This window comes from Erithacus rubecula (genome assembly GCF_903797595.1).
Source record: "Erithacus rubecula genome assembly, chromosome: 4".
Taxonomy (NCBI): Eukaryota; Metazoa; Chordata; class Aves; order Passeriformes; family Muscicapidae; genus Erithacus; species Erithacus rubecula.
In genome coordinates this window covers 1,189,736-1,203,832 of record NC_136686.1, presented here as the reverse complement: position 1 = coordinate 1,203,832, position 14,097 = coordinate 1,189,736, and positions in this window count along the sequence as shown.

The window sequence follows — 14,097 nt, the reverse complement described above, 5'->3', positions numbered from 1 at the left end:
TGACCTGCATTGGGATTTCAATGTACAAGTCTCACCACTTGAAACTCTGTTTAAAGCCAAGCGTGTTTTCAAAGCAGACCTGCACTGGAGAATTAATCAACCATCTCCAGATTAAAAATCCATTTTGTTAACAGTGTCCAGACACCATCACAAGGCCCAGGTACTTGGACACTGCCTGGAATTGCAGACTGCCATGTATTAACTGGTGTTTGGAGTCTGAGTTCTGAGAATGTCCCAGCAGGCAGGGACACTCTGCAGCTGGACCCTCACTGGAGTCTGTGCTCCTCCCCAGATTCCAGAGCTGGTCACTGGTGTACTTGAAATATCCTCATTACATAACTGATTTTATCTCAGACCCCTGAATAATTCAAGTATTTTATGGAGTAAGTTTAAAAAAAGAACAATTCGAGTGCAGAAGTCATAAAAGTCATATGTGTGGGGAGTCCAGATAGCAAAGGTCAAAATATTTAAAAGAGATCAGTATAACAATAACTATTTTACAAAGCTTTCAATCTACTTTTTTCTTTTTGTCATTGTTGCTATTTAAGGAGCTTATTCAAAGGTCAGTGAAGTCAGAGGGAACATTTCTATTTACATACACGGGCTTTGGATTCAGCCAACAGCTTAACAAGTATTCTGGGACAAATTTTGGATTAAATCATCTGCATACATGAAGGCTTAAGCATCTCTGATAAAGCAATATAGATTTCAAATTGCAAAGAGTCCTCAGACAAAGGATGAAGAAACCTGATTATATAACCCTGGAGGTGTAGCCAGTTTTGCATTTTCCAAAAAAAATGATACTGCAGAAGCAGCTTTATCACAAATAGAAAAGCTGCAGTCCCAGGTTTGGAAAGAAAGAGAGGGGAGCCAAGTACAACATTCTCAGGAGATACTTATGCAAATATAACATCCAGCAGCTTCCAGTATGGTTGTGCCCCATTGTCAAAGGACAAAAATGGTCCATAAATCTAAGAAGGTTCTCAGGTCACCTTTTAAAAATTATTTTGTGTTCAACGACCCAAAAAATTCAATAGATCAACAACATCTACACTTTGCATTGCCACTTCCAGTGACAAAATGAACTTCCAATAAAAATTTAAAACAAAGAAGGAGGTAACTAGGTAAAGAAATCAAAGTTTCTATGAAATGTTTTGACTGGGTTTCCTCTGCCATTCATCCTTTACACAGCTCAGCAGATCAGAGCTCTGGAGGTTCTCACGTAGGTCGGTGCCATGGAGAGATTTACTTCCAAAGCTCTTTGTCAACAGGATCTGTCTCCCCAGTGCTAATCAAACATACTAATGTGCATTTCCCCCCACAGCAGACCTCAGAAAAAGCTCTGAGTTTCAGGTTGAGCAGAGCTGAATTGCCCAGAGTTGAATGCACTGGAAGTGGATTAGGAGATGAGAGCAGCCGCTGCCAAAACCCATCTGTGAGCTCTGTGAGCATCTCAGGAGCTTCCCCAGAGCAGCTCCAGAGTGGGCTCTGAACCACAGCTCTGAGCCACACTGCATGTGGAGTTCAAAGGGTAATCATGATCTAAATCTTTGTTTTTTTGGGCACAAGGCCCTCGGTGGATTACTCTGGGAAGAACCTCTCAGCCTTTGTCTCCTGCAGAGGATGCAGCAAACTGCTCAGCCCCTGACAGTGTCATCTGTTTAAGGCCTCACAAACATATGCAGACTCCACTTCTGTTCCTGATTTTCCTCCTGTTCTTTTTATTTCCATCCCTTAAAAAAAAAAAAAAAAAAAGGAAAAAACCCCAACACATAATAACAATAATGAAGAGTGCTCGACAGCAGAATATTCAGTATGTGCACTGAAAATGTGTGACTGAAAAAATATCTGAAAAACTAGTAGGGCTTTTATCCTAATAAAAACTCCATTAAATTAAAAGGAAAATGCCTTTTAGTACATACAAAACAGATTTCATGGGTTGTCTGTATATTTGGAAATGCTCCTTAACCCTCCAAGAACTAAATAAGGTCAAAATTCTCAGGTGTGGAGAAACTCAGATCACAAATCTGAGAGATCACATAAAACTCACTTTATATCTGATGACAAAAGGAATTATTTTTCCCACAGGTATTATTTATCCCTCAACATTTGATGGCAAAAATAAAATTGGGTCTTGACTTAATAATCCCAGTTACTGCCATTTCCTCTGTCCTGAAAACTCCAGAATTTAGACACTTCTATGCCAACATTGAAAAAGACTGACCTTTTCCCAGTTTTTTGGCATGGCTTTCTTTCCCTGTAGAAAGCAGAGGTAATTTATTTTGGCTTGCTATAACTGGAGTAGAACTTCCAAAAACTTCTCCCAACCTCTTCTTCCTAAGGACTCCTGCCCTCACTCTGCTCAGCTACAGCAGCAAATCCATCCCTGGTCCTTGCTCATTAGAATTTCCATCACATCTATGATGTTCCAAAGAAATGCTGAATGTACAGTGAAATGTACATTATCTACATTAAGGATTTTTGCTTCCCATCTACCCCAGCATCTTCATCCATGACTTGCCAGCTAATATTTGCAGCTAGAAAAATCTGGAATTTTCTTTTTCCTGTCACTTGAGGCAGCACTGGCCCCACTGCCCCACCAGTGCCTTGCTGAGCTGAGACATGAGAAGTTGAAAACAGATCTCAGTAAACCTTAGAAATTCACTGAAGACACTCCAGGGAATCCACAGACAATGTATGGCAACAAAACTTGTGTTTTTGGTAAGAGCAAAGCTTCACTATTCCTTCCCAGCATTTTATCCCCTAAAGTGTAACCATGCATGGCTACAGACACTGATGCAAGCTAATCCAAAGCAGTTTGGAAAAGCAAGAGAAAAAATAAAGGGTAAGAGCAGTGATTTTGACTGCTTTCTTTTAACATCTGTTTCACAGATTCTTTTTTTTTTTTGTCAGTGCTTTTAAGCTTTGTTAGCTAGGAAGAGGATTTTATATAGGTGAACTCAAATTCAATAGGAGAGCAGAAGGGAACACTGCACTGAGGAACTGGATATTACCAGAGAGATTTCAATAAATCAGGTCATCATTTTATAAAAGCTGCTCTTTCCCTCAATATTTGGAATTTAGATTTATTTGCTCTGAATATTGGAAATTGGAGTCTGACCAAATACATTTTAGAATCAATTTCTTCTTTTTTTCTCTACATAAGTAGCAAGATCAGGGGGTATAACCAAGGTCAGCCACAGGTAATGCAAAGGGCAGTCACCTGCTGGGGACAGCAGCATGGACATGGCTCTGGTGTCCACTTTGTCCCCCCCAAAAAAATGTATTTTAGCTGGACTACACAGAAAATTGTCTGAAAAGTAGTAGAATTTTGTCTCATGTGGCACTACATCCAAATAAAACCAATATAAATTCAGACAATCCCTGCAAACACTGATCATCTGATGCTTTTGTTTTGTTTTTAACTTAAATCCATGTTAATATTCATATTCTCCTTGCATAGCAAGAAATTATAGCAGGTACATCAGAGCACAAGAGTCCAACCACAGAAGGGTCAGAAGTGTTCCAGGGACATGGTTTAAAACAACAAATCCACCCAACAAAAACATAATGCTGAATGTTGATAGCTCTGCACTGAAGATGTTTCTGTTCATTCCTTGTCTATTAAGCAAGACTCTTTCTGTTTCCAATGAAAACCAATTGTTACCACAGCTGTACAACAAAACCAGAGAATGCAGTCAGCCTTGCCTTTCCCAATTACAAATTATTTGTTCAGCTTTATTCCTGGCCAAGGACAATAACACACCTTAAGGCAACAAGTTTCTAGAAATGATAACTGTGGATAGCCACATGGGTGTTATAAGAGCAGAGACATCTCTCATGACTCATTTTCTGCCTTCATTGCTTGCAGAGCTATATTTTGTTTTCAAAGATGCAAAGCATCCTCATGGATGGATATAAGGGAGTGTGTACAGGAAAAAATCCACAAGACCAGGCAAGGATTTAAAGAAAACCAGACTATCTATTGTTTTTTAAGATCAGAATAATTATTTTTCTATTACAATACAGATAAATCTGTCAAAGGCAGCAAAAGAAAGAACAAGAGAAAAGGTAAAATGTACATAAGGACATCCCCCTACCATCTGGAAATCTGACTCTGCCCTGAAGTTAGGACACTGCACAAGAATGCCAGAGATTGTGGGGATTAGGCTTTATCACCACGCTTCCAAAAACAGCCCCCAAAATGTGCATCTGCTTACAGACTGCAAAGCAGTGGCTCAAGATGGAGCAGGAAATCACAGCACTTATCTGGGCTGGGGTGCTCAAGTCAGAAGCCAAACAAATTGCAGCTTCCAATTGCTCCACACCATGTTTTTGAGACTTATCCCAAGGTTTTTTGGTCAAATTTGAGTCCCAAATCTGCTTGGTCTTTTTCAGAACTCAAACACTGCCCTTCATTCTCATTAACAGCAGCTGCCTCGCTCTGTTTTCTCTGTATTTTGGTGACTAAGCTGCATTGAATGCTCTCTCTAATCCGAATATTTCATGGAAAAGTGAGTTGCTGCAAGTTTCCTGTGAGAGGTCCTCAAAGTCAAGAGCTCTCATGTCACAGCACCATCATAAAACCTCTTCTGAATGCTTCAATGCCATTCTGTTAGCTCTTAACAGACATTAAAGATCTTGGAACCTTCAAATTCTCACAAAACCTGCAATTCCCAAGCAGTCTTCCACTGCTGGCTGACACCCAGAGGTTCAGTTCATTATCTCCTTCACCAAAGCCCATGTTTCATCTGAAGGTAACAACATCCTTCAACTTTAATTCTGCTTAAAGATAGATTCTGGGGCAGAAAAACAAGATTAAGAAGCAGAAGGTCAAACAGCAGACTAAACAACAGCATCCTAAACCCTGTGAATTAAACAGGGGCACAAAATACTAAAGCAACATTCTGTGCTTATTATCACAGCAACTGCAAAAAGCAAATCCTGGCCTGGTCTAAAGCAACATGGACATCCAGCAGAACTGAAGCACAAATTACAAAGGTGATGATTCAGATAAGACAATGAACAAATCAATCCCTGTTCAGAATTTCTCTATTTATAGCCTATAATATGAACTGTGAGGATGATAAACAGAGCAAAGTGACCCAGGGAATACCTTGTCCAGAAGTATAAATTTTTTTCTCACATTCACTCCCAGTCCCCAGAGCATGACAGTAACAACTTCTTTACAAGTTTAGACTTTTCTTTACAGCTGCAGAGATGTGAAGGATAAAGACTTCACTCACTTTTCAGGGGGAAAAAAAGAACATTTTTCTTCTAGGAAAAACACAAGCATCCTCACATACATTGTAAATTGCATATGAAATAAAGAAACTGTTCAAATGGTTCTTGCCTTAAAAGTCAAATATAACAACCCTTTTCATTATGAATTTTAAATGCTGAAAGCTTCTGTAGCTAGAGGAGCTAAAATGCATTGTAAACCACTGAGACAACAATCAGTAGTGCTGAGCAATTTCCCAGATAAAGGACTTTTTGTGAATTCCATCTAAGTGTCACAACTCAGGCACCTTTGAGTAATGACCTTGAGCAATCAAAAGTTGCTGCAGCAAGGCAGGACCATAGAGATTGGATACCAGGAAAAAACTTCACAGAAAAGCTTCTGAAACACTGGAAAGGGGCTGACTCACCTTCCCTGGAGGTAATTTAAAGATGTCTCTATGTGGCATCTGGGGACATGGTTAGTGGTGGGCTTGACAGTAAAGGTTGGACTCAATGACCTAAAGTGGTCTTTTCAGCCTAAATGATTCCATGAAAACAGAAAGAGCAGACTGCAAAGCAAAAGGCAAGGTGAGAGATGCATTCCTCAGAAGAGCTAGAAGAATCACTACAATACCATTTTTTTGAGAGTAAAGGTAGCCAGCATCCCCATATAAAGTGTGATTATGGGTTTGAGGAAGAAAAAAAATTGATATGGCAGTTTCACCCTCAGGAGAACAAATGCCAGTTGTAAAGATAAATAAATGAATCTTCCCTGAATAACATGGGTTTTTATGTGCTATAAACCACTTAATGAATACATATTTCTGGAATCTATTACCAACACAAACTGCAGCATCATGAATGGTAGGTTTTAAGCTCACCTTTGGTATTTTTGCAGCAGGGGAACCACAGAGGTCTAACTAGGACCAGAGTTTTCACTTTTCAGAACATTTCCTCATTGCCATTGCAGTTTTGCCCTTTACAGGCTGCCAGTGAGAATTCATTCTGCTGCAGTGGCTGCTCAGCATCACACCTGCATCACTTTGGGCATGTTCCTTGGAGGACATGTGCATAAATCCAGGAATGCAAAGTGTTCTTTACAGATAGTTATCTGTATTTACTCCTGACAAAAATCCCCATTCTTTAGCTCAGAGATAAAGTTAGACATGCTCATTTATTCTTCAGTCTGAGAAAGAGGTTCCAGGGCAATGCAGCGGATTAATCCTGCAATTGTACCTCCAGTTTTAGAATGGATTCTAAATCAAAATGGCAGTGAGAGCCACACCCTTGTGAAGGCAGAGAAAAGGGATTAAAAGAGAACCTGCTAGATTTTAAAGCACTGATTAGGTCAGTAACAGTCAAGTCTAAACCTTGCATTCCTGCAGAGTTCCAGGGGAAAATCACCCAAGTATTTTCAAAAAATTATAGTTTAATGCTCTTGGTTTCCCATCTCAAAGGCTCACTGGCACAGGCATCATGCTGAGCTTCAAACCTTGTTGTCTAAGTAGAAACAGCCACCAATACAGATTTGCTTGAGTATAGAATCATGTTCAATAGCAGCATTCAATCTCAAAATCTATTATTAACAACTGAGCTAGGAGGAGATTTTGTTCCATAATTAAAGAGTATGAAGTGTTATTCCCAACTGCTTCTTATGGAAACCATGGCAGAGCTAGACCTGGCTGCTGGTGCAAGTGCTCCAGCAAACACCCCTTTTTACTTAAAAGTAATTTGAAAGTCATTCTGCTCCTAACTCTAGACCTGTTTGTTTCCAAGTGCTCTCATACAGCTCCATGCCATTGCTTAGGTGACAATTATTACACACCAAGTGGATCCCAGCTGGCAAGACCCAGATGAGTTTTCAAGCTGAGGTTGAGTAGGGTTCAGTGAAAATGTGGATCCTATTAGTAAAACTGTGAGTTTGCAAATTCAGAAAATTTGGTCCAAAGGAGAGGAAATTATCTTATCAGACATTAAGAGTCAAAGCTACCATTTGTAGATAGAAGAACTTACCTGACACTCAAACTATGCAGCAGCAGTGTCCACAACAACATTGTTGATATTTGCCAATTATTAGTTTCAAACCCTCTTTCCCCCACGCTCCATATCTGCTACCTTACTGCTTATCAATAATCTGACAAATCAGATTATAATATTCAATAAGACATCCCTCTGTAACACCAAAAGCTTTATAAAACCAGCCCACCCTGTCTTTGCACAAAGGCTGGTGGAAATAGATGAATAAAGGATTTGAATTTTGGGGGGGTGTCAGCATTAGGTCTGTTAAGCCAAAAGCTGCCATGTCTAAATCTTCACCCTTTAACTAGAAAATAGCTACAAGCATTTTTCTTTTTTTAAAATCTAGTATTTCTCCCTTTCTACCCATGACTACTTGTCCTGTTCCTGACTCTACAGTCCCCCTCATGCTGTCAGTGATCAATTTGGTGGCCTTCCCACCAAGATTTTTATCTTATATCTGACCTGGCCTTCCCCAAAATCTATCATGTTATGGCATGGAAAAAGCAAATAGCAGTGAGGTTCCAGCACAGCACAATTAGCCTGTGAATTTTCAATAGCATCTCATCTTGCCACACAAAGGGGATTTTTCCTCCCCCAGGGGTCCTCAGATATCAGACCACCAACACTAAGCCCAAAGCCAGCCTGTACACAAGCTCACAAATGTCGCAGCCACTACCAGAAATCACAATTTGGGACAACTTTTCCATTTAGAGTGTTTGACTTGCATTCATTGAGGTGGAGGAAATTACCTTATGAGGCCTTTGCTGGAGAATGGCAGATTCTCCTGCCTGCTTAGCAAAAGCTAAACTGTGCTTGATCTCCTTAGTAACCATAGCAAACAAATGTGCTCAGAAAGGGGGGACAATCTGCTGACAGGGAATCAGGTTCAGTTTTATCTATGCTGTTGACACATTTCAATGCTAACCAAGCCACAGCTGGGCAATGGCTGCTATAAATCTGCGGCCTGCTGCTGTTAATGCCCTTCTCCTGACTTGCCATCTGTCTTCCTGGAGCTTAGGATCTCTCAGAAGAACCTCCACAGAGCAGCAGAACCTGTCTGTGCATCTCAGCTGGGCATTTTCACCAGACCCCAAGCAAACTGCAAAATCCCAGGCTGCTGCTGACCCCCCCCTTGACACTGCAAATGTGAGCAGCACTCCATCCACACCAACAACATTGCTTGATAAATGTTACAGGTTCTGCACTTCATGCAATTAAACCAAGGACAGCCAACAACTCTGAAATTAACAGCATTTCTTTTCCAGTATAGTTCCTCTGAAAAGGAAGCTCAGGTTTCAACCTGCAGCCCTTCCTGAAGGGACCTGGAATCACCCAGCTTGGGCACAATCCATGCAACTTCTTTCCAGCATGTGTACAGTTGGAGAAGTAATTTTTAAGGAGGCAGAATTGGTTTTATAACTTTTAGCTTGTGGTCTTTTCCTTCAAGTGGTGGGCTCTTACCTCCCCTTTTATTTTCACTTCTGCCACTGAAACATCTTTTCACAAGTTCAAGATAAATGCAGAAGCAGAGTCACACACAGAAGATGACATTTTCAATAAACACCCACACTCACATTCAGCTAAAAGCCTAGCTCTATCCCCAACTAAAGGGAAATAAATTGAGAAAAAAGCCATGAAAGTTACAGTGCAAAATTCTAGCTGAAGGTTTTCATCATCACAGCTGCATCAGACAGTCCCAGACCAAATATACACAGGCCACTGAACCAAAGTTTTATGAAAATACAGCTTAGAAACACAAACTATCCCTACAGCTTCAACAATACTAACTCCAGACTCTTGATCAGCAGACTGATGTTTTTGTTTCTAACAACTAATTCAGTTTATACACCATTCCCAATGACAGACCTTAGTCTGACAGTCTGGGATCTCTTGGTAGACTTCATGGCTTAGAGGGAAGCAATTCACTGTACCTGATTCTAATTAATACCTCTGATTTTTCAATTAGCATCAACATGTCAATCACTTGGAAATCCACATTTTGGTAGTTAACAGTTATGAAAGAAGGACTTTAAAATCACCACTTTTAAACCACCTGGATTTAGGTGCTTACTCTTAATCCTTCATTTGGCTTGTTGGAATAGGGGTAGGGAAGATGGGAGAAAATATAAATCAATAAATAATATGAAATAAATTCTTTTAAAAACAAATCCACAAAAAACTCTGAACCTGGAACAAGGTTTAAGACTAATTTGAGTATTCCTCCAAGAAGAAAACCCAACCTAATGATAAGTCTGTCTTGCTTACTTGCAAATGAGCCATATCACAGCTTTATGTACCCTGGGGAAATCCTGCTTATTTTTCTGTTTCTCACATTAAAAAAATAGATATAATAGTACTGATTTGACTTGTGAGCTTAAAGTAAAGACAAAACTCTTCAACTTTGATCACAGACTTTAGGGCAAAATGTTAAAACTTTTAGATGGAGCTAAGAGTACTAGAAGCAGGGTGGTAAAAAAAAAATACCGAACCAAAACACAAGACAAAATTCTAATGGAATCTCAAGTGGTCAAACTTTAAACATGCAACAAGTTTCTCCTCCCACTCTAAAGGTGAGAGAAAACCCTGTTCTGTTGTTTTTTAAACCATTTTTATTTGGAAATGAAGCAACAAAGATGAGGAGGAGTAGACAAGGCAGAGATCTCATCTCTGGCACTCAGAGCATTCTTAGCACTCTTTCTCTGTGACATCCCCCACTCATCCCTGTTGATTATGCATGATGCTATGACACAGAAGAAAGCAGGGTTTAAGAAGGGACTGTACACCAGCAGTGCACAGCCCACACAGCTGGAGCACAATTCCTAATTAATCAGCCCAGTAAAATCTCCAGGGGAGCACAGTGACCCTCCCTCCACTGTGCACAGACACCTCCACACACCTCTGGCTGCCCAGAATTAACACACAGAATAACACACAAAGCTGCAGGAGCCCAGCAGCATCTCTGCTGCTCATGATTCAGAGCTGGGTGCAGACCAGCACAGACAGCAAGTGCTGTGCAAATGCTAATTAGGTGCTTGATTAAATATTGCGTAATGACTGAATGTTCCCCTCTCATCCAGGTTTTGGTGGGAGCAAATTGATTCCCTGCTGCTCCTTTTGTGTGCAAGCTCCTCAGCTGGGGTTTGCATGTTGAATCTCACTCGTGTTCCTGCCCCCTGAAACACTTTTACTTGCCATGTTTTTCCCATGTGTGCCTAAAAAGCACCACAGACCCATGAAAATTTCAAAGTGTGTCTCTAGCTATCTCCACCGTGGTAGGACAGAGACCTTCCTCTCTCCAGTGCTCAAGTCATTGCCAGTCCCTGTTTGTGAAAAGGACAATAATTTATGGCAATCTTCCAGTCTGGGCAGGATCAATGCCTGACTCACCCCAAATACACAAACCTTCTTCCTCCTCCTCTGCTCCCACGCCCAGAGATTTTGGACAATAGACCATAATTCAGCAAGACATCCACAAAGAAGGGGAAGGTGTTTCCTGTATTCCTCAGAGCCACCCAGGATGGGTGAGGCACCAGATAAAGGTCCTGCAGAGGCTCCTGCCCTCCCCATTCCCACCTCTGGTGGCCCCAAAATCCCACCATGGGTCACCACTGATGGCAGAGGGCACCAGGACAGAGGGCACTGCACAACAAAAGACATTCAGAATATTGTGGCAAAAAACAGAGCACCTTTCACATGGGTCTTTCAGAATCTGGCATCAAACACAGCAAAAAGCAATTGTTCAACATTTATATAATATTAAAGAGGGTTTTTTAGGGGATATTTTAATGCTTCTCAATCATTTTTTTTTTATGCTTGGTTGGAAAAGTTATCATTGACCTTCAAAGCAAATAAAACTATGCTTCTGCTGCTTGTTTGAATTGATAAAATAGCTTGAAATCTGAGTGGTTCTGGACAAAAGAGTCAACACCTCTGAAAAAGAAAACCAGCCTAGGTCTAAAGTCCTGTTTCCTGTCTCCTGCCTGATTTCCTAAATTGAATCAAAGAAGGGGAGCTTCATTTCTGCTCACTCAAAGTCATGCCTGCTCCTGAAGGAATGCCTTTATTCCTGTTGCCCATTTGAAAAGTCAGAATGTACTGCACTGCATAAAAATGATCTATACTTGCAGCTTACAAAAGCAGGTTTTGGAACAGATCGAAATGAGGTTTAACCATCTCTCACACACCCCAGCCTGAAGGAGCACCCTAGCAACAACCTTTAGCATTTTGCAAACATTTGCTACTAATTATGGGTTCTTAGAACAATAATACAAGGCTCCATGCCTTACAGAAAGATGCCAAAAGCAGCCTCAAAAGTGAGCCTTAGCCTTTAATTTAAACAAGCACCATACAAATTCTCAAACATACATGGCAAAAGCTTCCCAAAACACTGCTCTGATTAATGGCTCCAAAAACTCGTAAAAGCTCAGCTGTCAAGCATTAAAATGTAGGCTGAGAAAAAGCTCATGGAGAGCAGCTAAATAAAAATCCTTTGAGTCCTTTTCCCTGCTCCTTCAGCAATGGCAGCACACAGAGCAGCCCCCAGCAGATCTCCCCAGGGCTGGTTTAGGGGTTCCCACACCTGATTCCAGCCAGGTGATTCCTGACAGGCTGCTCCATCCATCCCTTCCCACCACCAAAGCTCCTGCCTGAGCTTCTTTCAGCCTTCAGATCAACTTATATTTCCCTTGACTCCAAGCAGGAGGCAGAAGGAAGCAGTGTTTATCCTTTCCAGGCCCCTCTTGGTTTTATTCTCAGACCATCCTGCCCCAGCCAGTGGCCAAGCAGAGCTCCAGCCCATCTGCTCCAGTCAACACCACTTGGGCCAGATGAAACTGAGATTAATTTAACCCTTCTGTGATCCACATTAGATGTGTTTAAACAGAAATTTGGCATGGAAAGCTCACCCATAACCCCTGTGAAGAAATATTGACAGAAACCTCTTCAGCAGGAGACTCTGGAAGAACTTCTGCTCAGGATGAACCTGGATCTTAAGGCAAAATATCATAGGATCAACTCCTTGCTGAGAAAATCAGGGTCAATCAATATTTGTGGTTATTTTTTATTTGTTCTCTTTTCACTTTATGCAACATTTAACTGTTAAACACTATTTAACAATTCCTAGGTAATTTAAAAAAAAAATTGTTGCCACAGCCTCTCTGATGCATTTACAATTTTCTTTTAGCAAAGGGTAAGGAACATGTTACAAAACTGTTCTATTTGTCTTTAGTGAAAGAACTTAATTGTCTTAGAAGCTTCAAAAGCAGAATGACAGAAGAGAGTAAACACAACAGATTTTTGGCACTGACTACTATTCCTCTGATTTAAATGATGGCAGAATTACTTTTACTCACAGAGAATGTGAGAACCATCAAGGAAATTTTCCATACTGGAAATCCCTACTGTCCATTGGAAGGAGCTACAGGCTTTTTAGAGACAGGTTTTGATATCCTTCTAAAAAAAAAGCCATGGGGCTTTTTCAATATTTCATCAAAATACTGAACCTGCAGCTGTTTGATCATCATCCTGCTGTGTCTTATGGTTTAATTTGGGTAGCTATAGAGGTGAAGTAAAAAACCAAAACAAAACAAAAAAAAAAAACCCACTGCTGTATCTTACCTTCCCTCAGGAAAAAACCCAAACAGTAATCCTTGGATCTGAGTCTTCTGGGAATTTGGGAAAAGCTAAACTCCAAGTGCTGCAATTCTGAGCAGTCCTCACCTGCATTATATTGGATTATCAGAGGTCTGGGTAATCATGAGATCACATAGATATTGAATTAAAAACTGCTGGGCTTGAAAAATTTGATAGTGATGGAAAATAATGATTTCTTTTCTTTGTGCTTCAGGGGGAAAAAAAATGCATTCTGAAGTAAGCAGGCTTCTACCCAAAGGCATCTCAGGATTCCACTAAATTATGGGCTTTGGTTTATGAAACAGAATGTTATACAACAAAAGCTGAATTCTGTTCTGCTGGATTGTTCAGAAATGACTGGTATGTCCAACTCTCTGAAAAATGCTAGTGATAAACTCCTTGCATTATAACCCTTATGAAAGATAGAAAACTGGCCTTTTTAATGAAAATTTTGATAAATTTCAGCAGCAAGTGTACTGTGTGCTATGATTTTATCATCAGACAAAGACTGAGATGAGCAGCTGCAACAACATTGAACAATCCAACTGGAAATATGAAAGGGGACAAAGTTTTCCATCAGATCTGGAATTAATGACAAACACACCTTTAGCCAGTGCATTGTTTAAAACTTGGTGGTGCTAATTTTTGAAGATACACTAGTAATTTTTTTTAAATTCTGGCTTTTAATGGGCTAAAACAACAGCAGAGCAGACTGGGTAACAGGAGCTCTGCTGTTCATGCACATGGCAACTTGAGATTCACAAAGAACTCTTTGTGCTTCTCTGACATCCTTCATCCTCTGTGTTTGAGAGGATAGTGCATCCAAACAGCCTGGTCAATATTCAAGCTGTGAGGCTTCCTGTTATTTGTGCCTCTTTGCTTGGCCTTTTCCAGAGCTTCCAGGGACTTTTCTCAATTAACCCAGCCCCTGCCTCAATCCCAGCAGTAGCTTGTGTTTTCCTGCTATGATTCATGCCTGGCTGGTTTGCAGATGATGTTAAGACTGGAACTACAGACCATAATGCTGGAGCCAACTGCAGGTGGCATTAAAGCAGAGAATGAATCAACAAAGAGGGATGGGACACTCCTGGCTGCAACAATTCCCCTAGGAGGGAATAAAAATAAACAGCTCACAAAGGATGACAGGTAAAAGCAGGTGAAGACACTGAATTATTTACAGGGAATAGTTTCCTATCTGCTTTTCTTCCTCCTGGACTCCTGTTACAG